This window comes from Macaca thibetana, chromosome 13, assembly GCF_024542745.1.
Source record: "Macaca thibetana thibetana isolate TM-01 chromosome 13, ASM2454274v1, whole genome shotgun sequence".
Lineage (NCBI taxonomy): Eukaryota > Metazoa > Chordata > Mammalia > Primates > Cercopithecidae > Macaca > Macaca thibetana.
In genome coordinates this window covers 75,431,014-75,456,643 of record NC_065590.1, presented here as the reverse complement: position 1 = coordinate 75,456,643, position 25,630 = coordinate 75,431,014, and the positions used below count along the sequence as shown (strand labels likewise).

The 25,630-nt window shown below is 38.5% G+C and overlaps 1 long non-coding RNA gene across 2 annotated transcripts in view; it reads right to left on the bottom strand.

The window, feature by feature from the left end:
- Window positions 1-795: 795 nt before the first annotated feature.
- The window catches only part of LOC126933899 (uncharacterized), a 55,754-nt gene continuing 30,919 nt past the window's right edge, over window positions 796-25,630 (bottom strand). The window contains exons 2-4 of one of the 2 annotated variants that reach the window (XR_007718763.1): window positions 20,247-20,357; window positions 20,053-20,155; window positions 796-2,115 (exon numbers count right to left, since the gene is read on the bottom strand). This is a non-coding gene — a long non-coding RNA (uncharacterized LOC126933899). Of the gene's footprint in view, window positions 2,116-20,052; window positions 20,156-20,246; window positions 21,801-25,630 lie in introns of those variants that run through there. The other variant, XR_007718762.1, reaches the window with a different exon arrangement.

Sequence of the window (25,630 nt, the reverse complement as noted above, 5' to 3'; positions counted from 1 at the left end):
TATCCCTGAACTTAAAAAGACATGTTCCGAACAGTTGCATCAAATATGTGAAAGTGGAAATGCTCCCTTTAAATGCTTATATGCATGAGTGATTTCAGCAGCAAACTATCAGCTGCTAAGATGACTTAGCTACCTAAGACTTAGGACTCATTTCTTGCAGTATATCTAAAAAACAGATGAATAGGTCGGGCGCGGTGGCTCAAGCCTGTAATCCCAGCACTTTGGGAGGCCGAGACGGGCGGATCACGAGGTCAGGAGATCGAGATCATCCTGGCCTAACACGGTGAAACCCCGTCTCTACTAAAAAGTACAAAAAACGAGCCCGGCGAGGTGGCAGGCACCTGTAGTCCCAGCTACTCGGGAGGCTGAGGCAGGAGAATGGCGTAGACCCGGGAGGCGGAGCTTGCAGTGAGCCGAGATTGCGCCACTGCACTCCAGCCTGGGCAACAGAGCGAGACTCCGTCTCAAAAAAAAAACAAAAAACAAAAAACAAAAAAAAAGATGAATAAATAAAGTGCTTAGTGTCCAAATAATTCTTAAAATCCAGTGCGTAAAACTATGCAACGAATGCAAACATGTCTGGATGCACACTAACAAGGATCATATGTGAATCTGAAGAGCTTGTAAATGAAGTTTAATCTTCATTGAGTTATTTTTCATGAGTGAAAAAGTTTGCTATGATTATTACTGATAAAATATCATTTATATTGACTTTTTTAAGGAAAGACTTATTAAGTTACTTAACTGAGGTAATGGAGAAGTTTCTACTTTACTACAAGGTAAGAGAATGGGGTCTCCAATCTTTTCTCCAGTAGCCTAAGCTTCACCCACAGCAATTATTTTCCAGAATATAAAAGAGCCTAATGGAAACTGACCTGACCCTTAGCACCTTCAGCCACACCACTACTCCCTTTAGGGGTCCCAAGGTCACATTGAAAGAAAAAGTCAACTTTTCTCTTCTCCTTTAAAATGGTTAATACTGACTGCTTGGTATAACTTCAAGTCTCTGTCAGCAGAAGCACCAGGTATAAGTAAATTCCTCTTTCCTGACTTTTCAGTTTCTTCTTTCACTCTTACAAGCAGAAGAGCATTGTGAATTTATTAACATTACATTTTTGGAAAAATCCTTTGTCTTCAGGAAATGATTCACAGGTAGGCTTTTGAGGAGTACAAAACAATCTGTTTTCCTTACTTTTCATTGTAATCACTCACTAGTGGAAAGGAGGTGATGAACTATGGCTGAAAATTGAAACTGATCCACTTTCTCGAGGAAGACATTAAGGTCTCGTGAATAATCAAAAACTATTTATAAGAAAATAAGCCTCACTTTCCTTTCAGTTCCTATTTCAATTGTCTTATAATGATTTTTTATATTAAGTTATACCCTTTGTGATTCATTCCAAAATTATTTTTCTACATAATCTCCTGATTATATCTCTCATTTCTCACTGGGCAAAATAAACTCCAACCATGATGGAGAACCAAGGGGAAACAGTGGGTCAGGGAGCCTGACTGCCCTCACTCTCATGGGCTACCCTTATTTGTCTCCAAGTGGTCTCACACTCACATGGCCTGCTCCCTTTGGTCCTCTTCACTATTCCCCTAGCTGAGGCAGGAATAGCCCACCAACTAGCCATCCTCCAAGGATCCTTTCTCACCTGAGTCCCAGTTTGTCTTACTTCCCCCACACTCTGCTGCTGTCCAGGACCTCATCTTCTCTTCTCCATCATCTCATTATTTTTTCATCTGTATTCAGGTTCTGATACTTTTCTTGACTCAGGTTTGAGCCCCTACAATCCATTCTTCACACTGCAGTCAGATTAAATCTTCGAAAGCTCAAAACTTATCATGTACCCCCATCCCTCCTTAAAGCCCTCCAACAGATTACTGTTGCCTTCAGAATCAAGCCAAATTCTCCAGCATGACTATATTAGTTCATTTTCAAACTGCTATAAAGAACAACCTGAGACTGGGTAATTTATAAAGGAAAGAGGTTTAATTGACTCACAGTTCGGCATAGCTGGGGAGGCCTCAGGAAACTCATAATCATGGTGAAAGGTGAAGGGGAAGCCAGGCATGTCTTACATGGCAGCAGGAGACAGAGCGAGGGGGAACCTGCCAAACACATTTAAACCATCAGATCTCATGAGAACAGTGTGGGGGAAACTGCCCACATAATCCAATCGCCTCCCACCAGGTCCTTCCTCCTCAGACCATGGGGATTAAAATTCGAGATGAAATTGGGTGGGGACACAGAGCCAAACCATATCAAGGACTTACATTGTCCTTTGAGATCTGGTCCCTGTGCACCTTCTCACCATTCAGCACCTCCCCACTTTCCTTCGCATTATTTGTCTCATGGAAGGATTTGCCTCCAAACTCCCCTCTGTTTCTCCTCTTTCCTTTCCATCTCCACATCAACGCAATGTTGAGGAAGACAAAGAACTAAAGATATATCTGAAATTCTAGTTTGACGCATAGAGCAGATAATGCCATTCAGGGAAACATGGAGGAGAAGGTGCTGATTTAGGAAATAAGAGTTATATTTGAGACCTCTTAGTTTCCAGGTACAAAAGGCACAAATCACAGATGAAGGATACTGAACATACAGTTGAAATCAAGGGTGTGATGCTTAGGAGAGAGGTTTGGGCTAAAGAAAAATATCTAGGATTCATCAGTCTGAGACTATAGTGATCATCATAAGCCTGACAAATGTGGAAAGGTCCTTATGGTGGGAAATAAGAAAAGGGTATTAAATATAAGACTTAGAAAGCAACCAGTGGTTTTCTATCTGTTTAGTACTTTGTCCTTCAGTAGATATTACCCTATTATCTCTCATCGTTGTCACAACAACTCTAGAATGCTGCCAAAAGACATATAACTGGTACTCAGGATTAAGACTCCACACTTCGGACCCCTAGATTGGTGCTCTCACCATTTTTTTTTTTTTTTACTACACTGCTGCTCCACACGTTAGTGCATGGGGATATTTTTTAAAATGTAAAGCACTCACAGCAGAGAGGTGGAGGAAACAGACCTGAAGGGATCATTTTTAAAGTGGCAAGTGCTACGAGACAGGGTGCTCAGGGACTTTAGAGGTAAGGTGCCAGACCCAGCTTGGACTCCTGGAGGAGCTCAAGCCTGAGCTGAGTTGGAAATATTGTGATGAGTAAGTCAGGGTGAAAAAAAGAGCTAGCAGGGGACCTGGAGGGACATTCAGGCAAAACAGTCAACAGAGCAAATCACAGAGCAAACACCAACATGGTCGGTGAATGTGGAGAGCTGCAGGAAACATGATGAAGCCAAGGAAGACAGCATAAGGAGGGCTGCAGGAGGAGATGAGGCTGGAAAGAGGGCAGAGCCAGCCCTTGCAGGCCTTTCTGGCCTTATTAAGGAGCACAGACTTCACTCTAAGGCTGATGGGGAGTTGCTGGAGGACTTTGCTGGGAATTGCTGGAGAACTATGTCATGCAGGGGCATGACATAGATCAGTATGCACCAGAGACCCATCACTCAGATAGCACTCAAATGTAGAGAGAAAACAGAGAGAGAGAGAGCTGTTGTATTAATCTATGTGACAGATGATGAGAACTCAAAATAGGGCAGTGGAATCAGAATGGAAAGTTTCAAGAGTCAGTTTCAAGAAGTGCAGGGAATGAAAAGATGTTTTAACATAGCATGAGTCACCAAAAAGCCCATCTGACGATATTTACAGAGTACCACCACGCTCTTTGTTAAGAGGCTAGTAGATGTGTGCTTGCATTAACCACATCACCACTTTTTTCATATGAAAACAGGGGAAAAAAATAATCTTGCTGGACTGTATCTTTCTTTGGGACAGTTCACATTAGTAATGGCTACCAAATGGAGATACATATTTCTTGACCCAACTAAGCAGGTAACTTCATTTTCTTTTTTTAAAAAAAAAAACTACTGGGGTATAATTGACGTACATAAAGCTGTACATATTTAAGATATACAACTTTATAAATTTGGAGATAAGAATAGACTTATGAAACTAAGACCACAATCTAAGCCACAACATATCCATTCTTCCAAAAGTTTCCTCTCACCCTCTTTATTTATTTTCTTTCTATAATATAAACACTTTCATAAAAGCTATCCTCGTAGCAAATGTTTAAGCATATAATTCAGTGTTATTTACTGTAGGCATGTGCTATACAGTGGATCTCCAGGACTTATTCATCTTGTATAACTGAAACTTTGTACCCTTTCACCTCTCTGTTTTCCCCCACCTTCCCTCACACACCCAGTCTTTGGCAACCACCACTGAACTCTCTGTTTCTTAATTTTCTTTTAATTTTTATTTTCTTTTTTCTTTTTTTTTTTTTTTTTGTAGGGATGAGGTCTCACTACGTTGCCCGGGCTTGTCTCAAGTGATCCTCCTGCCTTGGCCTCCCAATGTGCTAGGATTACAGGCATGAGCCACTAAGCCTGGCCTGTACTTTCTGTTTCTATGAGTCTACCTTATCCTTATATACATAGTATTATGCAGCATTTGTTCTTATGTGTTTTGCTTATCTCATTTAGCATAATGTCCTCGAGGTTCATTCATGTTGTCCCAAATGGCAGGATCTCCTTTTCTATGGCTGAATAATATTCCATTATATTTATATATCACATTTTCTATTAGTTTATCTGTTGATTGATAAGACATTGAAGTTGCATCAGTGTTTTGGCTATTGTTAATACACTGCAGTGAACACTGGAGTGCCCATATCACTTCAAGATCCTGATTTCAATTCCTTTAGGTTCATACTACCCCAGAAGTGAGATTGCTAGATCATATAGTAATTCCATGTTTTAATTTTTTTAGGATCTGTATACTGTTTTCCATAGTGACTATACTAACTTACATTCCCACCAACAGCATACTAGGGTTCCCTTTTCTCCACTTCCTCACCAACACTTGTTTTCTTTTTTCTTTTTGTAATAGTCATTTTAGCAGGTGTGAAATAATAGCTCATTGTGGTTTGATTTGCATTTCCCTGATGCTTTACTGATTTTTCATATACCTATTGGCCATTTGCACATCTTCTTTAGAGAAATGTATACTTAATTCTTTGGCCCATTTTTTAACCAGATTATTTGTTTTTTGCTTCTGAGTTGCAGGAGTTCCCTATAAATTTTGGATATTAGCCCTTTATCAGATAAATGGTTTGCAAATATTTTCTCCCATTTCATAGACTGCCTTTTCATTTTGTTCATTGTTTCCTCTGCTGTGCAGAAGCTTTAGTTTGAAGTAATCTCACTTGTTTATTTTTGCTTCTGTTGCCTGCTTTTAGTGTCATATCAAAGAAATTATTGTCAAGACCAATAGGTTTTTCCTGTGTTTTCTTCTAGAAGTTTTACAATTACAAGTGTTATAGTTAAGTCTTTAATCCATTTTGAGCTGATTTTTGTTTATGGCATAAAACAAGGGCTTCAATTTCATTATTTTGAATGTAGATATACAGTTTTACCAACACAAATTATTGTAGAGACCATTGTTTTCCCATTGTGTACTCTTGGCAACTTTGTGAAAGATCAGTTGACCACAAATGGGTGGTTTTATTTCTGGGCTCTGTATTCTGTTCCATTGTCCCATGTGTCTGTTTTTATACCAGTATCATAATGTTTTGACTACTGTAGCTTTGTAATATATATATAAAATCAGAAAGTGTGGTTTCTCCAGCTTTGTTCTTCTTGTTCAAAATTGCTTTACTCAGAATCATTTATGGTTCTATCTGATTTTTAGAACTATTTTTTTCTACTTCTGTAAAAAACAAGAGCCATTTGGATTTTGATAGTACATTGAATCTGCAGTTTGCTTTCAGTAGTATGGACATTTTAGAACATTAATTCTTCTAATTCATGAACACAGATGTCTTCCATTTATTTGTATCTTTTAATATTTCTTTCATTAGTGTTTTATAATTTTCAGTGTACAAGTATTTCACCTCCTTGGTTAAGTTTATTCCTAAATATTTCCTTCATTCTGATGCTGATGTAATTAGGATTGTTTTCTTAATTTCCCTTTAGATACTAGTTTGTTGTTAATGAATAGTAACACATCTGATTTTTGTATATGGATGTTGTATTCTGTGACTTCACTGAGTTCTAACAGGTTTTTTGTAGAATATTTATGATTTTCTATATATAAAATTATGGGCCAGGCGCAGTGACTCACACTTGTAATCCCAGCATTTTGGGATGCTGAGGTGGGCGGATCACCTGAGGTCAGGAGTTTAAGACCAGCCTGGCCAACATGGTGAAACCCTGCCTCTACTAAAAATATGAAAATTAGCTGGGCATGGCGGTAGGTGCCTGTAATCCCAGCTACTTAGAAGGCTGAGGCAGGAGAATTGCTCGAAACTGGGAGGTGGAAGTTGCAGTGAGCCAAGATAACGTTACTACACTCCAGCCTGGTCAACAGAGACTCCAACTCAAATAATAATAATAATAATAACAACAACAGATTATGCCATCTGCAGTGATAATTTTACCTCTTTTCTGATATGTATGGATTTTATTTATTTTTTGTCTGGTTTCTCTTGCTAGGATTTCTAGCATTATGTTAAATAGAAGTTGCAAGAGTGGGCATCCTTGCCTTGTTCCATATAGTAGAGTAAAACCTTTTCATTTTTTATCATTGAATATGATGTTAGCTGTGGGTTTGTGGTATATGGATTTTATTGTGTTAAAATACATTCCCTCTAGTTGTTTTATCATAAAAGGGTGTTGAATCTTGCTAGGGGTTTGTTGATTTTGTTTATCATTTCAAAGAATCAACTTTCAGGATTTTTCTATTTTTCTTTTTTATTTATTTTGCTCTGATCTTTATTATTTTATTTCTTTCTGCTAACTTTGACCTTAGTTTTGTTCTTTTTTTTTTAGACCTGTCTTATTTTTTAATGTAGGCATTTATTACCTGAAATTTCCTCTTGGAAATTCAAGTAATCTCATACTTGGTTACTTGAGTATCTCAAGTAACCAAATTTTTGCTGCATCTCATAACTTTTGGTTGCTTACTTTTTGTTTTCAGTTGTCTCCATATACTTTCTAATTTCTCTTTTGATTTCCTTTTTGACCCAGTAGTTGTTCAAGAGTGTGTTGTTTAATTTCCATGTATATGTGAATTTTCCTATATTCCTTCTGGTATTGATTCTAGTTTCATTGCATTGTAGTCAAAAATATATTTGGGATGATTTAAATATTATTTAATTTGTTAAGACTTGTTTTGTGGTCTAGCATGTGTGTCTTGGAAAATATTCCATGTGCACTTGAGAAGAATGTGTATTCTGCTGCCATTGGGTGAAATGTTCTGTATATGTCTGGATATGCTTTGATTCTTTTCTCTTTTCTATCTGGATGTTCCATCTATTCATGAAAGTATAGAATTGAAGTATTCTATTATTGTTGTATTACTATCTATTTCTCCCTTTAGCTCTGTTAGTATTTTCTGGAGGAGTCTTTAGGGTTTTCTAGATAAATGATCATATCATCAGCAAACAGCGAGTTTGACTTCCTCTTTACCAATTTAGATGCCCTTTATTCCTTTCTCTTGTCTGATTGCTCTGGCTAGGACTTCCAGTACTATGTTGAAGAGAAGTGGTGAGAGTGGGTATCTTGTCTTGTTCCAGTTCCCAGAGGGAATACTTTCAGCTTTCCCCACTCAGTGTTATGTTGGCTGTGGATTTGTCGTAGATGGCTTTTATTATATTGAGGTATGCCCCTTGTATGCCAATTTTGCTGAGAGTTTTAATCATAAAGGGATGCTGGATTTTGTCAAATGCTTTTTCTGCATCTATTGAGATGACCATGTGCTTTTTGTTTTTAATTCTGTTTATGTGATGTATCACATTTATTGACTTGAATATGTTAAATCATCCCCACATCCCTGGTATGAAACCCACTTGATCATGGCAGATTATCTTTTTGATATGTTATTGGATTCAGTTAGCTAGAATTTTGTTAAGGATTTTAGCATCTATGTTCACTAAGGATTTGGTCTGTAGTTTTCTTTTTGGTTATGTCCTTTCCTGGTTTTGGTATTAGGGTGATACTGGCTTCATAGAATGATTTAGGAAGGGTTCCCTCTTTCTCTATCTTGTGGAATATTGTCAATAGAATATTGGTACCAATTCTTCTTTGAATGCTTGGTAGAATTCTGCTGTGAATCCGTCTGAACATCTATTTGTCGGTAAATTTTTTATTATTATTTATTTTATTATTTTATGTATTTATTTATTTATTTTGAGACAGAGTTTCACTCTTTGTTGCCCAGGCTGGAGTGCAGTGGTGCAATCTCGGCTCACTGTAACCTCTCCTCCTGGGTTCAAGCGATTCTCCTGTCTCAGCCTCCTGAAGAGCTGGGATTACAGGCATCCACCACCACACTCAGCTAATTTTTGTATGTTTAGTAGAGACAGGGTTTCACCATGTTGGCCAGACTGGTCTCAAACTCCCGACTTCAGGTGATCCGCCCACTTTGGCCTCCCAAAGTGCTGGGATTACAGGCGTAAGCCACCCCACCCAGCCTGTTGGTAATTTTTTAAATTACCATTTCAATCATGCTACTTGTTATTGGTCTGTTCAGGGTATCTAATTCTTCATGATTTAAGCTAGGAGGGTGGTATCTTTCCAGGAATGTATCCGTTTCTTCTAGGTTTTCTAGTTTATGCACATAAAGGTGTTAATATGAGCCTTGAATGATCTTTTGTATTTCTGTGGTGTCAGTTGTAATATCTCCTGTTTTGTTTCTTATTAGGCTTTTCTGGATTTTCTCTCTTATTTTCTTGGTTAATCTTGCTAATGGCCTATCAATTTTATTTATATTTTCAAAGAACCAGCATTTTGTTTCATTTATCTTTTGTAATTTTTTTTGTTTCAATTTCATTTCATTTCATTCTGCTCTGATCTTGGTTCCTTTCTTCTGCTGGGTTTGGGTTTGGTTTGTTCTTTTTTCTCTAGTTCCTTGAGGTGTGACCTTAGATTGTCTGTTAGTGCTCTTTCCGATTTTTTGATGTAGGTGTTTAGGGCTATGAACTTTCCTCTTAGCACCACCTTTGCTATGTCCCAGAGGTTTTGATAGGTTGTATCACTATTGTCATCCAGTTCCAAGAATTTTTTAATTGCCATCTCGATTTCATTTTTGACCCAATGATCATTCATATGTTTAAGTGCTCCAATATTTGGTGAATACATATTTATGATTATCATATCCCCTTGATGAATTGGCTCTTTTATTATTATATAGTAACCATCTTTGTCTCTTGTGACAGATTTTGACAGAAAGTTTAATATAAATACAGGCACCCCTACTCTCATTTGGTTACTATTTGCATGAAATATATTTTTCCATCCCTTTATATTGTCTATATGTGTCCTTACAGCTAAAGTGAGTCTCTTCTAGATAGAATATTGTTGAATCATTTTTTCATTCATTCAGCCATTGTGTCTTTTGATTGAAGAACTTAATCCATTTACTTTAAAGTAATTACTGATAGGTAAGAACTCACTACTGCCATTTTGTTCACTGTTTTCTGATGGTTTTGTAGGGTTTTCTTTTTCTTTCTTCCTTTCTTGCTGTCTTCCTTTGTGATTTCTTATTTTTTTCTGGTAGTAGTATGCTTTGGTTCTTTTCTCTTTACCTTTTGTGTATCTATTAGAGGCTTTTTTCTTTATAGTTACCATGAAGTTTGCATAAAACATCATATAACAGTCATTTTAAGCTGATGACATCTTTATTTCATTCATGTACAAAAACTACTTTTCTCCCTCACCCACATTTTATGCTATTGATGTCACAGTTTATGTCTTCTTACAATGTGTATCCATTAACAAATTATTGTAGCTATAGGTACCTCTCCCTTTTAACTTTTATGCTAGATTTAAAAGTGGTTTGTAATATTACAATATTACATTGTTTTGTATTTGCCCATATATTTACATTTACCAGTGAGATTTATACTTTCATATGCTTTTGTGTTGCCATTTGGTATCTTTTCATTTCAACTTGAAAAATTCCCCCTAGTACTTCTTGTAAGCCAAGTCTAGTAGTGACAAACTCCCTCAGTTTTGGTTTGTCTGGGAAAGTATCTCTCCTTCATTTTTTAAGGATAATTTGGCTGGGTATACTGTTCATGATTGGCAGTTTTCCTTTCTTTTAGCATTTTGAATATGTCATCCCACTGTCTTCTGGTCTAAAAGATTTCTGTTGAGAAACCCATCAATCGTCTTATGATGATTCCCTTGTGTGTGATGAGTCACCTTTCTCTTGATGCTTTCAAAATTCTTTTTTTGTCTTTGACTTTTGATAATTCAATTATAGTGTCTCTTGGTATAGACTGACTTCTTAAGGTTCAAACTATTTGGGTCCCTTGAGCTTCATCAATTTGGAGGTCCATTTCCCTCCCTAGATTTGGAAAATTTTCAGGCATTATTTGTTTAAATAAGCTTTCTTCCCCTTTCACATTTTTTCTCCTTATGATATTCCCATAATGTGCAATTGGTTTGCTTTGAGGTATCCCATAAGTCCTGCGGGCTTCTATCACTATTTTCTATTCTCTCTCTCTCTTTTTTTTTTTTTTTTTTTTGGCCCCTCTGATTGGATAATTTCAAATCACCTGCCTTTAAGTTTGCTGATTCTTTCTTCTGCTTGATCAGTCTGCTATTGAAGCTCTCTACTGAACTTTTCTATTTGGTCATCGTATTCTTTAGTTCCCAAATTTGTTTGGCTCTTTTTTATGGTTTCTATCTCTTTATTGAACTTATTTTGTTGATGTATTGTTTTCCTAATTTGATTTAGTCATCTATACAGTCATTCTCTTATAACTTACTAAGTTTCTTTAGGATAATAATTTGGAATTCTTTCTCATGCCATTTATAGATCTTCATTTGGTGAGGTGGGAAGTGTCAGTTCCAGGAGCTTTATGGCCACTATATAATAATAAAAGGGCCAATAAAATGGCACACTTTAGGTGCCCCTGAAGCCAGGCTTGACTCTGCAGGATTTGGGGAAGGCATTCAATTTTGAAACATTCTCTTTACAGGAGGAGAAGGAAAGCTTGCATACAGTGTCTTGGCATATAAGGGTACTACCCTAGGCAGAAGAAATGGGTGGCTCTCAGCACCTAATGTGACTCTGTGGGATTAAGAAAAACCACACAAACGTAAGACTTACCTCTCCTCAATAGGGAGCAAGAGGAGTATAGGGGGTGCATCCATTGAGGTTTGAGAGACCTCTAGAATCTCTAGCCAGGTTGTCTGATGAAGGTCATTCCTTTTTGAATTCAGTTTGTCTGTAAAGGCTGGAAGAGGTAACTGCTTCCTCAAGTGGGAAGGCATCAATGGAAGACTACAAGGTCTAGGAGGGAAGAATGGTTTTGTTAGCCATGCCCAGAGCCCTACTGCTCTGTACAGCCTCAGGACATGATGCTCTGCATCCCAGCCACTCCAGCTCCAGCTCTGGCTAAAAAGGGCCAAGGTAGAGCTTGGACCACTGCTTCAGAGGGTGCAAACTGCAAGCCTTGACAGCTTTCACGTGATGTTAAGCCTACAGGTGCACAGAGTGCAAGAGCTGAGGCTTGGAAGCCTCCACCTGGATTTCAGAGAATGTATGGAAAAGCCTCGATGTCAAGGCAGAAGCCTGCTGCAGGGGCAGAGTCCTCAGGAAGAACCTCTACTAGGGCAGTGCAGAGGGGAAATGTGGGGTTGGAGCCCCCACACATAGACCCCACTGGGGCACTGCCTCGTGAAGCTGTGAGAAGAGGGCCACCGTCCTCTAGACCCCAGAATGGTAGATTCACTGACAGCTTGCACCATGTACCTGGAAAAGCCGCAGGCATTCAACACCAGCCTGTGCAGGCAGCTACGGTGGCTGTACCCTGCAAAGTCTCAGGAAAGGAGCTGCCCAAGGTTTTGGGAGTCCACCCTTTGCATCAGCGTGCCCTGGATGTGAGACACGAAGTCAAAGTAGATTATTTTGGAGCTTTAAGATTTAATGGGCCGGGCATGGTGGCTCATGCCTATAATCCCAGCACTTTGGGAGGCTGAGGTGGGTGGATCACCTGAGGTCAGGAGTTCAAGACCAGCCTGACCAACATAGAGAAACCCAGCTCTACTAAAAATACAAAATTAGCCAGGTGTGGTGGCACATGCCTGTAATCCCAGCTACTCAGGAAGGCTGAGGCAGGAGAATCGCTTCAACCTGGGAGGCAGAGGTTGCGATGAGGCTGAGATCACACCATTGCACTCCAGCCTGGGCAACAAGAGCAATCTCAAAAAAAATTTTAAAAAATTTCATGACTGCCCTGCTGGGTTTTGGACTGTATGGGCCTGTAACCCCTTTGTTTTGGCCAATCTATCCCTTTTGGATTAGGAGTATTTACCCAATGCCTATGCCTCTTTTGTATCTTGGAAATAACTAACTTGTTTTTTATTTTACAGGCTCATAGGCAGAAGAGACTAGCCTTGTCTCAGATGAAACTTTGGACTTTTGAGTTAATGCTGGAATGAGTCAAGACTTTGGAGGACTGTCGGAAAAGCATGATTGTATTTTGCAATGTGAGAGGACATGAGATTTGGGTGAGGCCAGGGGCAGAATCATATAGTTTGCATCTGCGCCCTGACCCAAATTTCATGTTGAATTGTAATTCCCAATATTGGAGGTGGGACCCTGTGGGAGGTGATGAATCACAGATGCTGTTCTCATGATATTGAGGGACTTCTCACAAGATCTAGTTGTTTAAAAGTGTGTGAGACCTCCTGCATCTCTCTCTTTCTCCTGTTCCAGTCATGTAAGACCTGCCTGCTTTCCCTTTGCCTTCCACCATGATTGGAGATTTCCTGAGGCACCCCCCAGAAGCTATCATGCATTCTGTACAGCCTGTAGAACCATGAGCCAATTTAACCTTTTTTCTTTTTAAATTACCCAGTATCAGGTATTTCTTTATAGAAGTGCAAGAATGGACTAATATAAGATCCCTGATGGAAGATGATGAATAGGGCATTACAAGGAGGAAAGAAGAAATCATCAAAAGTATGGCAATCAAAAGGAACATGATATATTGAGGAAAATAATAACCAAACCAGTTTGGAGGGAGCAGAAGTTTTTTTCAGGGAAGTAGTAAGAGATAAGGTGGATGGTTGATTAAGACAGAAATCTGGGAACCCTTAAAGATCAAGAAGAGACTTCTTTGTGGGATATAAAAATCAAAACAATTGAACTATTAGAGACAGAGTAGAAGGGTGGTTACCAGAAGCTGAGAAGGGTAGTGAGGGCCTGGGGGAGAGGTGGGTGTGGTTAATGGGTACAAAGAAAATAGAAAGATAATACCTACTATTAAATAGCACTACAGGGTGACTATAGTCAATAATAACTTAATTGTACATTTTAAAATAATAAAAAGAATATAATTGGATTGTTTGTAACACAAAAGATAAATGCTTGAGGAGATACATACCCCATTCTCCATGGTGTGATTATTATGCATTGCATGCCTGGATCAAAATATCTCATGTACCACATAAATATATACAAATACCCACAAAAATTATGATTTTTAAAAAAAGATCAATCAGAGAATTCAGACTCTATCCTAAGATATTGGGATAGTCTTTAATGTGTTTTAATACTCAGATGATGAACAAGATGGTGACTTGAAAGATAAACTGAACACCAGGAAAGTGAGGAGACTGCACTAGAACCAGATAGACCACTTAGAAAGTAGGAGGTGATTAATTCTGAACCAGGGAGATTAAAACAGGAATCAGTAAGGGGAAACAGAAAGATTTATCATTAAAATTTTGGAAGAGTGATGGGACAGAGGGAACATCAAGAATGACAGATTTCCAGCTTACATGATTCAGAGAATAAAGGCCTGAGGAAAAAAAAAAAAAAAAAAAAGCAAGCCAGGAAAAAAAATAAAATGTTACACCTGGAAAATTCCTTTAAACTTATCATGTCCACATGCTGTCTTTTATAGATAATGACTTCAGGCAAAAGCTAGTGCTGGAAAAAACAGAGGGGCTTTGCTTTTAGTGAGTTTTCAGAACATGATTCTCATCACTTCAGAGGCCAGGAATGGAAACACCCACTTATGGGAAACAGCACCAGCCTTAGGCAGAGTCACATCTGGCCCCTGCATGAGGATCATCCCACCTCTCTTGCTCCCTCTGTGCTGCCCAGAATCTGCCCTAAGCATGGGGTCATCTCCCCTCTGAATCTTGATGGTTTTCTCATTTCCCTGCCTGGAGTCACCCTTTACCTAAGTCTGTGCTTTTTACTTTGGCCCCAGATTCATTCCCTTGCTTATACCTGCCCTGGGAACATTTGTGCTAGTTCCATAGTCCCCCTTTCTCCATTCTTCTTTATTCACTCCTCCACATTCATTCATCCAACATTTTCATAAGTTCTGGAACTAGAATGGTAAGCAATACATTTTCAGTGCTTTCAGAAGGCTTACATTCTAAAATGAAAGCAAGTTCTCTCCCACTCCCCTAAAAGAGGAAACAAATAATTACAACAAAATAATTTAAAATCATGGTAAGTACTAGGAAGAATAAAAAATCTGTGATGAAAATAAGCAAAAGAATATAGAATTGTGAATACAAAATTAGGTAGAAAAACTACGTTTAGTAAGAACAAGAAAAGGGGCCAGGTGTGATTTACACCTGTAGTCTCAGCATTTTGGGAGGCCAAGGCAGGAGGATTGCTCAAGGCCAGGAATTCAAGATCAGCCTGGGCAAAAAAGCGATACCTTGTCTCTTAAAATAAATAAATAAATTGTTAATAATAAGAAAAGAAATCACACAAATTACAAATCTGTAAAAGTGTACAGAAACTACAGTTTTAAAAAATCTAGTGATTTGAACCTTTTATGAAGTGATGCACTTTATTGCTAATAATACTTTCTATCTTAAAGTCTACTTGTGTGATAATAATATAACTACATGAACTTTTTTAAAATTATGATAAAACTAACTATGGTGTATCTTTTCCCATTATTTTACTTTCAACCTTTTTGAAACTTTATGTTTTTAATCTTTTTCTTATAAAGAGCCTATACTGGTTTTTTCTTAAATTCAACTTTAAAAAACCTTGTTTCTTAACTGGAGTATTTGATCCATTTACATTTAGTGAAATTACTGATATTTCTGAGTTTAGATCTGTCATCTCATTATGTGTTTTATTAAGCCACCTCTTCTATGTTCCTTTTCCTCTCCCTTCATGTGTTCTTTTGGGTTGGTTACTTTTTATTATTCTATGTTTTTTAATCTACTAGTTTGGGAGTTCCACACACTTTTCCACTGATTATCCTAATGCATCATGAGGGGTTTTTTTGTTTTGTTTTATCTGGCTTATTTCTTTATTTATCCTAATTGCCTGGGTAGAACCTCCAGTACAATGTTAAATAGAAGTGACAAGAGCACATATCATTTTTTAGGTCCTGATACTAGGAGGAAAACATTCAGTGTCACGCTATAGTACCTAGCTCCCAGCTGAGATTTTTAAGCTCAGATTTTATCTCTATGAATATTGTAAGCATAGTGGTTCTACAATCCATATTGAATCATTTCGGTACTTTTTTTTTCAGACAGAGTCTCATTCTATTGCCCAGGCTGGAGTGCAGTGGCATGATCTCAGCTCACTGCAACCTCCGCCTCCTGGGTTCAACCAATTCTCCTGCCTCAGCCTCCCAAGTAGCTGGGATTACCTGTAATTTTTTATTTTTAGTAGAGACAGGGTTTCACCATGTTGCCTAGGCTAGTCTTGAACTCCTGACCTCAGATGATCCACCCGCCTCAGCCTCCCAAAGTGCTGGGATTACAGGCATGAGCCACCATGCCCAGCTTCATTTTAGTATCTGATGCCTCTTTTGAACTACTTTTTCTGTTGGTTCTGGCTTATGTTGTTTTATCTCTCGGTGTGTCTCATTGTTTTTCATAGTTCTCAGGCCATTTTTAACTTATTAATAGAAATAATTTGAAGTCTTAGATGGTGTTATTTTCCTTCAGAGAGACTTTTTTTCCTTCTGTCAGGTACCTGGTGGGAACCAAGGTTTTCTGAGTCACCAAGGTGAAGTACTAAAACATAGTCCATATCTGTCTTAGTCAATTTGGGCTGCTATAACAAATTACCCATAGACTAGGTGGCTTAAACAACAAATACTTATTTCTCACAGTTCTTGAGGCTAAAACAATCAAGGTCAAGGTGCTGGTAGATCCAGTGTCTGGTGAGGCACTCTTCTTGGTTTGCTGATAGCCATCTTCCTACTATGTCCTCACATGGTAGAGAGCAGGGAGACAGCAAACTTCTTTTAAGGGCATTAATCCCTTTCCTTCCACCCATTAATCCCTTTTCACCCATATGACCTAATTACCTCCCAACAGCTCCACTGATAGATATGGTTTAGATCTTTGTCCCCACCCAAATCTTATGTCAAATTGTAATCCCCAGTGTTGGTGATGGGACCTGGTGGGAGGTGATTGGATCATGGGGTTGGTTTCTCATGAATGGTTTAGCACCATCCTTTTGGTACTGTTCTCATGATAGTGAGTGAGTTATCATGGGATCTGCTTGTTTAAAAGTGTGTAGCACTTCCCCCTCATGTTCTCTTGCTCCTGCTCCCACCATGTAAGATGACTGCTCCCCCTTTGCCTTCTGTCATGATTGTAAGTTTCCTGAGGTCTCCCCAGAAGCCAAGCAGATGCCAGCATCATGCTTCCTGTACAGCCTGCAGAACCATGAACCAATCAAGCCTCTTTTCTTTATAAATGACCCAGTCTTGGGTATTTCTTTATAGCAGTGCAAGAATGAACTAATACATCCACCTTCTAATACCATCAAATGTGGTGGATTTGGAGTCAAGATTTCAACATATAAATTGGGATGAGGACACAAACATTTAGCAATATCCCTTTGAGATCTGAGTCCTGAGCAAGGAGTGTTTCCACAATTTTCCCACCATTACAGGGCACAGGATTCTTATCCCTGGCCCTGTCACGGTAGTGTGTGACTCTACTTTTCATTCTTTTCGCTGGAATAGGAACATGTACCTAGCATAAAAATATTTTCAAGGCCGGGCGCGGTGGCTCAAGCCTGTAATCCCAGCACTTTGGGAGGCCGAGACGGGTGGATCACGAGGTCAGGAGATCGAGACCATCCTGGCTAACACAGTGAAACCCCGTCTCTACTAAAAAATACAAAAAAAAAAAAAAAACTAGCCAGGCGAGGTGGCGGGCGCCTGTAGTCCCAGCTACTCGGGAGGCTGAGGCAGGAGAATGGCGGGAACCCAGGAGGCGGAGCTTGCAGTGAGCTGAGATGCGGCCACAGCACTCCAGCCTGGGCGACAGAGCGAGACTCCGTCTCAAAAAAAAAAAAAAAAAATATATATATATATATATATTTTTTCAAATGGTGAAGTCCTCCAGGGTCTTAACCTCCTGCCTCTAACTTTTATCTCCTTCCTACACTAACCTGCCAAAAGTGTAACCTAGTCCCAATCTTTGAACACCACCTGGGCAGAAGCAACTGAGGCTGCCTATCTTTCTCAAGCTGATCACAATTTCATTTCTTCACTATTGTTTTTCCTTATTGTTCCTTTTAAGACTTTTTTTTCTGCCCAGCTTTTTAGTTGTCTTTAGAGGGAGGGTTATTACCAAACCCAGAGTATTCTATTTTCATTTTAGTAACATTGCTTTCCAAATAGTAGATGAGAGGATATTTTTCTTTTTAGATGTATAATAATCCATCTGATTAACAAAGAAAGAATGAAAAAATCTGAATATCATTGTTTTATAACAACCTATGAAGTAATGCATCTAGGCATCTAATTAATATCTGCTAATATCACTAAGTGAGGGATATCCAGGCATCAGCATGGGAGAGTACAATGCCACCTATGAAGTAGTCACTCCCTCAAAAAAAATCAAACCTGAATTGAGCCTCTCTAAATCTAGCCTCTGAAGCCATCAACAAATCTATAAGAAATGCTGAGGACAAAGGGACACGTTAAAATATACTATAGAGATGTGATAAGCAAACTCCAGGGTATGAGACATTCAGGAGAAAAAATTCAGTTCCTTAACAAATAAATTGTAATGGAAAAAAACAAGGTTGGGAGGACTTATATATTAAAATAGATTTATGAAACATAATGAATCACAATGCATTGATCTTATTCAAATCTTGATATTTTAAAAACTGTCAAAACTATGCTATTTGTAATGTAATTGAGAACCTGAACACTGACTCAAAAATATTTGATATTTTAAAGCATTACATTTTTAAGTATGATAACACCATTGTGGTTATGTTTAGCAAAAAAGGAGTGTGTATATTTGTGTCTGTACATATATGTGTATATATGTACATATAGTATATAACTGCATATTATATAATCTACTACACATACACACATGTATTAAGTATAATAGTTCTGGATAAAAAATTTGCTTAAAACTAATACAGGGAGGTAAGAAGTGAAGGAGAGTGTGGATGCAGAAAAAAAAAAAGACTATTATGTAGAGAATGGGAGAATGGGTTGGTGGGGGAAAAGATTGCAAACAAGATCATTTCAGAGCCTATTATAATGTCCAGATGATAGATGATGCTGGCACGGACTAAGGTAATGAAGCAAAATAGAAGAATTTGAGATATATTTTGACTTTCAGATTTCTGTGAGAGATTCATGAATATGTAAAGTAGATGACTGCCAAGGAGAGGTAACATAACTTGGGATGAAAGTATATCAATGAAAGGATGATTTTTAAATCTAGGGGAATTAATGAGCCCATTCAGGTCAAGGATATTAAGGCAAACATTTATTGAACCCTAATATATCAGTCACTTAGTAGATTTACAGCCTGGATGGGGGACACAAGTCAATGGCAAATCCTGTGATAAAATACGGGCAAAGTGGAGTGTCAGGTGCAATGGAAGCAAGATCCCTCTCCACCCTGCTCCCCAGCCAGTCACAGGGGATGAAATGCGAATAAGAGTTAACAAACTTAAATGACATCTGAAATATTGTCACCAACCGAATTGTTCAACTTCCATCAAAGGAAATCATTGTTTTTATTGATAACATCATTCTTTCATTTTTATCTTTTCAAAGACTGAATTTTAATGGTTTCAGGCTCTGGGTAAAATGTCATGCCTGTATCTTCCATGCCTTCAGGAACAGATGGGGCCTGACATGTTCAGAGCAGTCATAAGCAAACTAAAATCCAATTTTCCTTGGTAGGAGGGCACTGGAACAGCCAAGCAGTCTGGAGGGAAAGGCTGGGGCGGGAGTCTGTTCTCGCTGGTTCACAAGGCCTATTTGTGTAATCCCACGTGCCCTTCAAGTTTTCTCCTGCTCTGAAAGCACAGGCTGCAAATGAGCGCTAGTTTATGGGCACAGCTGATTCCAATCTCTCACTTGTCATGAACTAATGTTTTATGATGTGTTGAGGTGACCCCTGGCTAAAAAGACTGTATGAATGCTTTTTATTGTTTTCTTGTTTGTGATATATTGGGCCAGCGGATGTGCGTAACCTGATCAACCTAGTAAAAATTTTAATCTCTTCTATTTTTATGGCCTTCCAGGAAAAATTCCATTTAGGGGAAAAGTAATGACTTTCAAAACTAATTCTCAAACATCCCAACAACACATTACCAAAAATAGGCCCAGTCCTGTCAGGGGTCTTCACTCCTCTAAAAGTTTTCCTAATAGTTTGTTTGGAGATTGTTGTGTTCAAGCACTTGAGAGGCAGAGTCTTTGTCAGTGGAGGGGGTGGTGGGGTCACTGAGAGTTTATGTGGGAGGGATGGGGGAAAGTCTTAGGAGTTACAGGCTTCAATTTGCTCTTAGGATGCCATCTTCCAGGGTCTTCGGCCCACCAAGACTAGAGGTTTTGCTTGCTATCAAATCTCTCAAAATAGTAATCACAGCTAAACGAACAATCTCATTCAATTCTTACAATAAGCCTGTCAAAAAGGTATACCACATATACACCTTGCATTTTACAGATAGGGAAACTAAGGCTGAAAAATGCTGTGACTTACCCGGGACCACACAGCTTGGTGGGAAGCAGCTTTGACCTGGTTTCTTCTGATCTCTGTGTCTACTTTAGTAGAGATTTGCTCCCCTCACCTCTATTCAAAGACCCTAGGAGCCAAAGGAGAAGAGATTTGGGAGCAACATTCATGAGAACTGCAACATCCTCCATGCATAACGTCCTCAGTCTGGTGATTCTTACCTTGTTTCCACCTCATTCCCATAACACTTGATGTACACCTGGTATCACTTCACCAGCACAGGACATACAGGTGGGAGTTAACCATCTGTAATTCAACTTCCTTCCCTCTCACTTAAAGAGAAACACATTAGAATCCAGTTAAGAGTGATACTGAATTCTCTCCAATTTATTTTTATGTAAGTCACTCACAAATATTCCGTTATTAGTAACAACAAATTATTAGTAACACAAATTATTTGCAATGTAGTTTCAAACTGTCACCAGAAGATATACTTGTTGCTTTACCCCTCTGATGACCACTTATTCTTTCTCAAACCTACTGCTGTTCTCTACCCATAACCTCCCACTCTCACCTTTATCTACTGAGCTCTCAGCATCTCATGGGAATAAAAAGCATGGGATTCAGAGTTCAGACATACTTAGGTTTGCATCCTGGCTCTGACACTTACTAACTGTGTGACACTGACAAGTAAGTTTCTCTAAGACTCAGTTTTCTCTTGTATAAAATGGAGATAAAATAGTATCTATTTTATAAAATAGTATCTATTTTATGTGAAAATAGACAGTGGCAATAGACAGATATTAATTGGATATGCGAGTTATTACAATGTCTGGCACACATTAACCGCTGACTAAATGTTAACTACCTTTTATTACTTTATCCCATATCTATCCAGTTCACATCCTCCACTCCTTTTCTGTCAAGTTTTCATGGGCCTGTGTTTACTGTGAAGAGTAGCTTATGTTCTGAACTCGCTAGTAAAGGAAACAAGATATTACAAAGAGAATTGGAAGGAAGCCTCAAATTAATCAACATTTATATAATTTCTCCTGTGCCCCAGCCATCCTAAATAGTCAGTTTACCTTATCGAGTGATGTGTTAGTAATAGGGTGAATTGTGAGTTCGGCCATCAGCATTCATTGGCTGCATTGTTGAAGCAGCAGCTCCCCACTGATTTCAGAGACTACTTATCCACTTGGCCATCCACAGTGTTAAGTTTCCTAAATGTTAGGGAAAGGCCTGCCCCAAAGCAAAAGCCAGGTCACCCTCTGTTTCCTCTCCACTCACCAGCATCCACACTTCAGTTCTGCGGCCAAACATTTAATGAAATACAGCCCAAGTAAAGAGAAGCTGCCCCAACTACTGAGATAGAATTAAGAACACTAACTGAGGCAAGACCATAAGTCTGCCTTCACACCACCCCAAGAGGGAAAAGAGATCTGACCCTATGGAGGAGGCTATGCATACATATGTGTGAATCTCAACACCATAAGGGTAGGTGTGTCAACAAGAGATAAATCAGTGGTGGACAAGGTAAAGACCCAATGAAAAGTGACATCACATGTTAGTAAGTCATCGAAGGATTAATGAGATTCTGCCAGAGACATTAACTATTCCCTCACCTGTCAGAGTCATTTTTAAAATCTTGAATCTGACACTGATCTTCCCAAATCTTCACTGCTCACCCAAAATCTAAATGGTCCCATGCTATTTAGGAGAGAGTCCCCACCCCATGTTCTTCACATCAGAAATGAAGATGCAGGCCAGGTGGCTCACTCCTGTAATCCCAGCACTTTAGAAAGCCGAGGCGGGCAGATCACTTGAGGTCAGGAGTTCGAGACCAGCCTAGCTAACATGGTGAAATGCCATCTCTACTAAAAATACAAAAATTAGCTGGGTGTGACGGCGCATGCCTGAAATTCCAGCTACCCTGGAGGCTGAGGCAGGAGAATCGCTTGAACCCGGGAAGCAGAGGTTGCAGTGAGCTAAGATTGTGCCATTGCACTCCAGCCTGGATGACAAAATGAGACTCCATCTCAAAAAAAAACAAAACGATGCACTACTCAACCTCAGCTGAACTCCCTGACAGCTCTCCTCCACTTCACTCTTTTCCTTGGTTGACTCTCCAGCCTAGTTCTACCATCATTACTCCAAACTTTTTCCACTCTCTAAATCCTGAAACAGGAACCTGCACCATACTCCCCTTCACCCCCACCTCCACCTCCACCTCCACCTCCACTTCCACAGATGACCTTCCCTGTTATTAGGAGGTTTTGTGAAGACTGAAGCTTATACAATTTAGGGAGAAGGATTATTAAAAGAAAATAATATAAAATTACGAATACAAAATTTTGTATTCATAAAAAGTAACAATGCAAAAAAAGTTTTAAGTTAACAAATACCATAATGTCATTACATTATAAATGTTTTTAGTAATTAACTACCCGACATACCTCTACAATATTTTTTCTTATCACTTTTTGCCGATGACAATGGCTTTATGATATCATAGACAATGGCTTTATAATATCATTTGACAATGGCTTTATAACATGATAGTGGTTTTATAATATCATTATATGACAATGGCTTTATAATGTCATATTTTAATTACTGAAAATAAGAAACTGGTTGTGATATCTTACTGGTTCCTTCATTAATAAATGGGTTAAGTAAAATCTCAGACACTTGTTCATTTTACATGTGTACTGGAGTTATTATTTTACCATTTTAAAAAATTATCTTTTTGGAGATCTACCAAAATGCCCAATGAATTCACCTGACAGAGGTAAGTAAGCTACATTGCCAGGAAAGTGTATCCAGTAAGTGGCTTGAGTCCAGGCACATATTTTCTTAGCTCCTGGAGATAAACGCCAAGTGACAATAGAAGTTTAACTTTGCTAACTCTCCATTTCTCTAGTTTCTCTTCCTTTCTACTGTCTGTTTATGTATGTCTGTTTCATTTATGGTTGATAAATTATTTCCCATTGGTGTCAGAAAAGATTAGGAAATTGATTTTAATGTATGACCATTTGGTGGTCTCCAAAACTGGGTTAATAGATTATAGGTATCTGTTTTCTTTCTTTCTTTTTTTTTTTTTCAGAGCGTCTCACTATGTTGCCCAGGCTGACCTCAAACTCTTGGGCTCTAGCAACCATCAATCCTGGGACTGTAGGTGCCTGCCACTGCACCTGGCCTTATCTGTTTTCCCCTTGAGTGAAGTGAACATGTATAATTTGATTCATCTTTTTTATCTATTTGTCTCTTTTGAGAAAAACCGATCAAGAATTTCAAGCTCACCAGAAAGGAGAACAGCTCTTTGATGTCTACTTCAGGGTATTTTGGTATTTCTGTATCAACTCTTGACCTGTGGCTAACATAGAACTGAAGCTTTAAGCTCACTATGTATATGTACATCTCTGTGTCATAACTCACAAAAGATTGCACCTTTCTTTGTAACTGGATATTTTCCTATCTCCCAGGGGTATCAAAAAATTACATTATGAAGTCTCTTAAATTAAAGGGGTGTTTTTTGGATTGATTTACATAAGAGATAAATAAGTGCTTATAAAGATGGGATATTCCCAAGACTCTCAAAAAATCAGAAAAGTGAACTTCATCCCAGCACTTTGGGAGGCTGAGGCAGACAGATCACATGAGGTTCAAGAGTTCAAGACCAGCCTGGCCAATATGCTGAAACCCCGTCTCTACTAAAAATTTAAAAATTAGCCGGGTAGAGTGGTGCACGCCTATAATCCCAGCTACTCGGTAGCTGAGGCATGAGAATTGCTTGAACCTAGGAGGTGGAGGTTGCAGTGAGCCGAGATTACACCACTGCACTGCAGCCTGGGCAACAGAGCAAAACCCTGTCTCAAAAAAAAAGAAAAAAGAAAGAAAGAAAAAGAAAAATGAACTTCAAATGTTTTAAATGTGCTATACTTAAACAAATTACTTTCACAAAAACTCAAAAATATATTAAAAATCCAGAAATACATTAAGAATCTCAGAAATATATTAAGAATATATTCAGAAACTCAGAAACTTAATGCCTTACAAAACTTTCTTAGGAAAACTAGTTATTCCCTGGCTTACAGGGTGCCTTGGCCTTACAGATGTGAAGAAGGTCTCTTCCTGGCTGACCAGAAGTTTTAGGGTATTGGGAGTACCTCAAGAAGAGTGAAATTCCCACACATTTATAGATATTACAGGTGATATTGGGTAGGGTTTGTTGGGTTTGCTTTCCTAGCTTTAAGATCACAAATAAAAGAGGCTTTTAAAAGCCCAATGTGAGGGCTGGGCACAGCGGCTCACCCCTGTAATCCCAGCATTTTGCGAGGTCTAGGTGGGTGGATCACCTGAGGTCAGGAGTTCAAACTCAGCCTGGCCAACATGGCAAAACCCCATCTCTAATAAAATACAAAAATTAGCTGGGCATGGTGGTGGATGCCTGTAATCCCAGCTACTTGGGAGGTTGAGGCAGGAGAATCGCGTGAACCTGGGAGGCAGAGGTTGCAGTGAGTCGAGATCGTGCCACTGCACTCCAGCCTGGGTGAGACACCGTTTCAAAGAAAAAGTAAAAGAAAAGCCCAATGTAAGATTCATTTTAAGAACTTCCAAAAAGAACTTAATTTTGTCATGCTTCAATACTGTATGGCTCTTGATTTGGTAAAGCAAATTTAAAGAAACCTAAGCAGTAAATTAACATTCTTCCTTTACCCATAATTAATAATCGAGCCAAATCTAATGTCAGGATTATTTCAATCACAAAATAATCTTTTCTCTCTCTTTTTTATAATTATTATAATCACAAGGCAGGGGTCAGGGAATGTTGTCAGAAAAAATCATGAATGCTTGGAAATGGACAAAAAAAGATAGTGGGTGTTTGTCTAGCTCACTTATCCAGGTTATCTCAGCCTTTCCATGTCTTTGAGCTGTTTTACTCCATAAATTATAGATAACCAAGAGCAATGCAAATGATATTTTCCATAGTCATGCAAATTCTGCCCAGTGAAGGGACAACTGATTCCCAGTACCGATGACCACTCCTCTTCTAGAAAAAGTTAGTTTTTGAATTTTAGAATTTGTTCTGGTTATTCTTTCATGTCTTTTTACCCATCTAATCATTAGAATTTCTTTGCTAGTGTTAATAATTCTTTTAGCATTTCCTTTGAAGTTACATTAAATTTATAGGTTATGTATAAAATTTATATCTGTGAAATTGAGTCTTTATGTCCAAGAACAAAGTATGCCTTTCCATTTGTCCAAGTCTTCTTTTGTTTCCCTCAACAGCTTTTAAAATTATTCTTTTTATGAGGCTTCTACATTTCTTGTTAAATTTATTTCTGAGTATTTTATCATATTTGCTGCTACCATAAATTGGACCTTTCCTTTCAGTGCCAGAGGCATAACTCATAATTGGTTTAAGTCAAGCAGGATGGTCCCATTTCTCTTCCCAGTCTATACCCTTCTGACCAAATGAAACATAAGAAGAAGATATAAGGAGGAAGGTTTTTCCTCATTGATCTGAAAGAGAACACATGGGAAGAAGCAGGCCCTCTTATGAAGGAAAAAAAAAAAAAACACTCATTTTTTTAAACTGAGG